Here is a 6,300-nt window from a genome sequence, read left to right on the forward strand (position 1 = left end):
CCTTGTAATTTCTGAACTACAATAGAGACAGGAGCAGCCAGGAGGAGAACAGAGAAATGTAGAAGTAAGACATAAGGAGATGTAGTTTAACTTCTTATGTTAGTGTTAGATTTTATTTTCATAAGTTTAGTTTGGCCTTAAAAAAAGTGTGGTCTAGTTTTCCACAAAAGTAACCATTGGTCAGATAAATCCCCATAAATCCCCAATCTCTCTGTAGAGATTGCACACATCTAGATCTGTGGATATGGGTTATCCAAAGAACTCACGTCGTGTAAGACCTAACAAAAAGGGGAGCCGTGCACAGATTTGGACTCTGTCCCCCAAGAATTTAGTTCATTATATAACAGACTTAGGGTCCTAATGAAGAAAACGTAGTTTTCCTGTAATTAATTGAAAACAATTATTAGGTCATCATCAGCCACGAAGCAAATAATTGCAGGAGATTTCTACTTAAAATTGACCAGCCCCGGAGTGATAGATCGATTGGAGGTATAAAAAATGATGTATCAAAACATCAATGTCGATTATTTGAAATATTGTAGTCGAAATTTTTTATTGCTTCATCGGTTAAGTGTCTGAAAGTGCAGTGTTCAAACATATATTTATGTTGTCAATACTGTCAGAACTGTCACTTTTACTATACTGGATTTGTACTACATTTCGAATTGGCTCATTTACATAAAGTGCCCACCCTGGATTTTCCCTCCTCCCCTCTTTCTCTCCCTCCTCCCTCCCCTCCTCTCCTCCTCCTCCTCTCCTCTCCTCTTCTTCCTCCTCCTCCTCTTCTTCATCTCCTCCTCTCCCCTCCAGAAAAAACCCATGTCAAGTTTCATCAAAGGGTTCAGGAATCTTTGCCTTAGCTGAAGTATGCATTGCTTCATTTAGTCAATTTTCCACGTCGGATCATGCGTCTTTTTCGCCATTTCCAACTCGAAAAGGGTTTGGTCTCCATGAACCCCACCCCCTTAGAAATAGGATTTAAACACTTTGTAGCAGTGGCACTTTACCAGTGCATTCTAGCTTCCTTTCCCAGCCCCCAACCATTTTGATAGAAAAACTAAAATCTACTGCAATTGGCCGAGTTTGTGAACACACATACCTACACAGGTACAGATACATCACATACTCTCACATAGGCCAGGGTCCATCTTCGTATTACCTGGAAGATTGATGGTATACTAGGAAAAGTAATTTGGGAATATACTCCCCCCCCCCTTTTTTACTTAAAAGCTATGATAAGAAGAAAGAAAGTAATACATATAAATGATCGGCACATATTTTTTTCCCCCTTTAAAAGCTTTTGAATTCAATCGAAAAGCATGCTAGAAGCAGAATTGACAGTTTTAATTCTACCCATTTTCACCAGGGCGCATCAGATCAGAGACAGCAATTCTTGGTGTGGGGGGTGGGGGAAGGAGATGGAAAACTGGTATTCATATAAGTTCCTGCCCTGAAAAAAATCACTGAAAAGTTAGATCACTGAAAAGCAAAAATTTCTTCAGCTCTAATGAACTAATTACAATATAATGTAGATAAATGCACTTCTGTACAATTTTATTCCTCTAGGTTCCCTTCCCCCTTCCGTATACCTAAACTGGTTTTAGGAAAGTGAGGGTCAATTCTGGCCTGGCTGGAAGGACCTGTTTTCGTTCCTGACACGCTTAGGCGAGTTGAAAACCCTTTCATTTGAATACTATGCTTGGAGGTTGAGATACTGCTCAAAAGAAAGCTTGGTTGATTGCATGAAATCAAGGTTTTGGAAATTAAAGTTTCGTGAATGGTATATCTGTAAATATATACACATATATGTAAACATGTATAGACCATAGACTCATACACCCATTATATGCTTATGTGCTACCTCCCACCATTCACGGTATTACTGCCAGAGTCCTTTGTTTACCTAGAGGGGAACCCCCCCCCCCCACGTCGGTCCGTCGGGTATGACAAGTGTTTTTTGAGGAAAATTCTTCAGCCTTCTACAAATACGTCGAGTTTTTGCCATAATGAACTGTGGAAGAGAACGGCCATCATTTTCGCACATCCCAAGGTGTTGCAGGAACTGGGAGAGAAGAATTGGAATGCTTAATTATAATGTGGAGGGAGGGTGCTGAGACCTTCACAATAACTGTATCTGTAAAAAGCTCAGAACCTCCTAGATAACATTTGAAAAGGTATGGTTGACTTTTTCCTTTCTTTCCTTTCCTTTCCTTTCCTTTCCTTTCCTTTCCTTTCCTTTCCTTTTCCTTTCCTTTCCTTTCCTTTCCTTTCCTTTCCTTTCCTTTCCTTTCCTTTCCTTTCCTTTCCTTTCCTTTCCTTTCCTTTCCCTTTCTTTCTCTCTTTCTTTTTCTCTCTCTCTCCTTCCTTGCCTTCCTTTCCTTCCTTCCTTCCTTCCTTCCTTCCTTCCTTCCTTCCTTCCTTCCTTCCTTTTTTCCTTTCTTCCTTCCTTCCTTCCTTCCTTCCTTCCTTCCTTCCTTCCTTCCTTCCTTCCTTCCTTCCTTCCTTCCTTCCTTCCTTCCTTCCTTCTTCCTTTCTTTCTTTCTTTCTTTCTTTCATTCTTTCTTTCTTTCTTTCTTTCTTTCTTTCTTTCTTTCTTTCTTTCTTTCTTTCTTTCTTTCTTTCTTCTTTTCTCTCTCTCCTCCTTCCTTCCCTTCCTTCCTTCCTTCCTTCCTTCCTTCCTTTTTTCCTTTCTTCCTTCCTTCCTTCTTCCTTCCTTCCTTCTATCCTTCCTTCCTTCCTTCCTTCCTTCCTTCCTTCCTTCCTTCCTTCCTTCTTCTCCTTCCTTCTTCCTCCTTCCTTCTTCCTTTCTTTCTTTCTTTCTTTCTTTTCTTTTCTTTCTTTCTTTCTTTCTTTCTTCTTTCTTTCTTTCTTTCTTTCTTTCTTTCTTTCTTTCTTTCTTTCTTTCTTTCTTTCTTTCTTTCTTTCTTCGCCTTTGGGAAGAAGAGATACTCTTGTGTAATAATTAGCTCAGACAATAAAAATAATTGGAAAATCAGTTGGAATTTCTGAGTTTTTTAATTACGCTTAATTTTGTGCTAAGCTGTAAAATTATGAATGCCCCTCAATTAAACACTCTCCACTTGTAAAGCATTTAACAACAATTATTCCCTAATCAGTCTGAATGTGAGTCACAAATGATGCTACTCTGCATCAAAGGGACGTCCTTAGACGTTACCTTTTAGTCATAAGTAAGAGGATTAATTTCTATAATTAGGGGGATAAATATGTGCATAAATACTTTTTTTTTTTTTCTTTTTACCGGTTTTCACTAGGAGAGGCACGACTGGCTTATAGTATCATGTGCATTTCTAATTGTTCTTCTTTGCTTGGAATCTTGAAGCTCGAGCATTAAGAGCGGAGGACGGGCAAGCAGGCTCAGCGTCATGCAGAGAACACACACGTGGGGAGGGAGCGGTCAGTATCTGACTCTGACAGCGTTGGCTGACTCTGAGATCACATAGTTCCCAAAGGATTTTCCACATAACAGTGCGGGTAGTGTAGTGCCTCTTCTTTTTTACTTTTCGGCCTCTCGATCTCCAGAAGGACAGGTCTTTGCCCTAAACTGAAGCTCAAAGACTGACTTTTAATGATACAAATAAAAATTGAGCCTGACCTTTTTAAACTCCTGTGTGAATATCTCATTTACCTAATGACTTTATGTCACCTAGGAAGAAGGTCAATTTCCTCTTAACCTTTTTCCACTGCTGCAGTAAGCATTCTTTCCTAATCAATTGTAGCTGGAATAATCGATTCCCGTTTTATGATCGCTGACAAACTCAATCTCTGAGCAGGAGTCTGTTAGGTGGTGTTCACTTAGATCGGGATAGCCGATCTCTTCTGTTCTGAACAAAGTCGCATTCTCTCCAGTGTAGTATCTAGACCTTGGCAAAATTCCCTACCCCAGCCCCTTGGGTGGTTGCGTTGTCACTAATCCGCCTCTGATATTCTCCAGAACTTCTCCAGTCACTAATAACGCTTGCAGTTTTGCCTCTCTACCTTAGCGCCTCGCTTGTGATTGTTTTCTTCAGAAAGGCTAGTCTGCAGGATGAAAAGTTTTACCCTCCTGTGCCGGTTCTCTTAGTTCTAGGCTGATGATAGCCTTGTATACGCAATTAGCTCTACGTATCAACTCTATGAACAACGAAACGTCCAACGAGAATTCACGAAAGAAATAAAAATTAATTGGTAAACATTTTGTGTCTTCTCTCCTTCCTAGGATCGTAGTGTTGGAAGAAACTTCCGAGATCATCTCTTCTCACCACTACCAGCTTTCCTACAGCATCTCTTAAACCTGCTCGTCCAACTTACAGCTTAAAAGACCTTTTTTGAAGCAGGGGACGCACTATTTCAGGAGACAATTTCTAAGAATTAGGATTTTTTTTTCTTTTATCAAGCTGAAATCTACTTCCCTGAGACTTCCCTCAGTGATCCCAAATCTGTCCTCTGGAATCAAAAGGAATCTCTTCCATATGAAAGCTCTTCAAATATTCTAAGAGAAGCCACATCCCTCCCCCCTTTTCTTTTCTTCTTCATGGTAAATGCCCAATTCTTTCAATTGGCTCACATATGGACTGATTTGAAGTTTCCTCATTGCTGGTTGCCCTTCTCTGGACCAAAGCAGATTTGTCATTGTGCAACTCACCACAACTGATTACAAATGTGGAATAGATCATTATTAAGCCTCTACACTGATTCTTCTTATTTCTAACTCCCAAGTTCTTGCCTCTTTTTCATACTAAACTACCCAAGTCTTAGTTGGTAGGTAATTGACTTAGAATTTGTGTTTCATTTTTCCCATAGAAACACCAAACAATTACACAATAAAATTATTATTAGCTAGGTGCCTAGGCCAACTCACAAATCTTGTTTCACTCATAATTAGTTGAACCATTGCCCTGAATTCTGATAATGCTTCTTGAATGAGAAAGAGAAAAAAAAGGAATATACTCTTCCCCTTTTCCTGGGTACAGGAAAAAAAGCTGTTTTTCTCTTTGATGCCTAGCCTATACCTACCTTCTTTTTACATTCCTCCTGGATCTCAAGTAACTCAAATGGTCCTAACCTCCTCAGGATTCCACCTAGTTATCATCTCATCCCCCAAAGTTCTTTTTTTATTTTTTTGCAAAAGTTACCCATCTTTACCCCATCCACAAAAATATTTTCAGCTCTCACTTCTGCTGCAAGGTGTTGAGGAAAATAACTTGAATGGACTAATTCACACTAATATACAAATGACTGTTAACACACTGAGCCTCACTAAGCCTCCCAACACATTTGCATTTGTAAATCAGGACATTTGTTAACCTAAATGAATCTCAACTTAGTAGCATTTCAGCTATTGTGTGAGTGTGTGTGTGTGTGTGTGTGTGTGTGTTTAAGTGAAGTAAAAGGTAATTCCAGCAGATAGGGAAAGGCTGTAGAGAGTATGGGAAATATTTTGGGACAATTTAGCCACATGTCATAAGTAGGCTAGCTTTGCGTGTCAATGTTCTTACTTTTGGCAGGGGAAAGATTCCATTCTCCTAAACTATTTTTATTTTACTCTTCTCCACTTTTTTGCATATCCAATTGTCTAAATGCATAGCAATGACAGTAATCCTTTAGATGTGGAAGTCTGGCTGGCCCGGTGTATACATGTGGATGATTTATTAATTCAAACTCAAGTCAGAGGTTGTATCTTCCTAGAACCTTTCCTGATCCCCTTATCCCTAGCGATTGTTTTTACTTTGGGTTCTCTGAAGAATAAGAATATAGGTCAATACACACACACACACACACACACACTTTCACACACACACACACACACACACACACACACATATATATATATATATATATATATATATATATATATATATATATATATATATATATATATATATATATATATATACTTAATAGAAATGGGGATTTTATAATAGCAGTGGACTCTGACATAGTAGACTTGGGCCCAACATTGGCAAATCAAGACACTTTACTAAGCCTCAATTTCCTTATCTATTAAAGGATTTTATTTCATGATTTTCAAGTTTTCTTGAAAATTTAATCCTCACACACTATGATGTATCTAGACATTCTGGTTCACACTAAACAAGGGAATTCTCTACCTCCCCCCCTTTTTAAACTTTATGGATTCGCTATAAAAATAATAAAAGAGGGAGAAAAAAGGTTATCAATATGTTATGTGTAGAAAATTTTGATAATGCAGACATGCTCTGCTTGTATTGATAGTTTCTGCTAATGTAATCAAACTTGCCTCTTTCTCTGGATTCTTCCATCGCCCCCTTCCCTCCCCCTCCT

General features: G+C 38.8%; 1 long non-coding RNA gene across 1 annotated transcript in view; it reads left to right on the forward strand.

Moving 5' to 3' along the window:
• The window catches only part of LOC141554779 (uncharacterized), a 10,928-nt gene extending 5,770 nt beyond the window's left edge, over positions 1 to 5,158 (forward strand). The window contains exon 2 of the long non-coding RNA XR_012485948.1: positions 4,217 to 5,158. This is a non-coding gene — a long non-coding RNA (uncharacterized LOC141554779). The remainder of the gene's footprint in view (positions 1 to 4,216) is intronic.
• Positions 5,159 to 6,300: the final 1,142 nt, after the last annotated feature.

This window comes from Sminthopsis crassicaudata, chromosome 2, assembly GCF_048593235.1.
Source record: "Sminthopsis crassicaudata isolate SCR6 chromosome 2, ASM4859323v1, whole genome shotgun sequence".
NCBI lineage: Eukaryota > Metazoa > Chordata > Mammalia > Dasyuromorphia > Dasyuridae > Sminthopsis > Sminthopsis crassicaudata.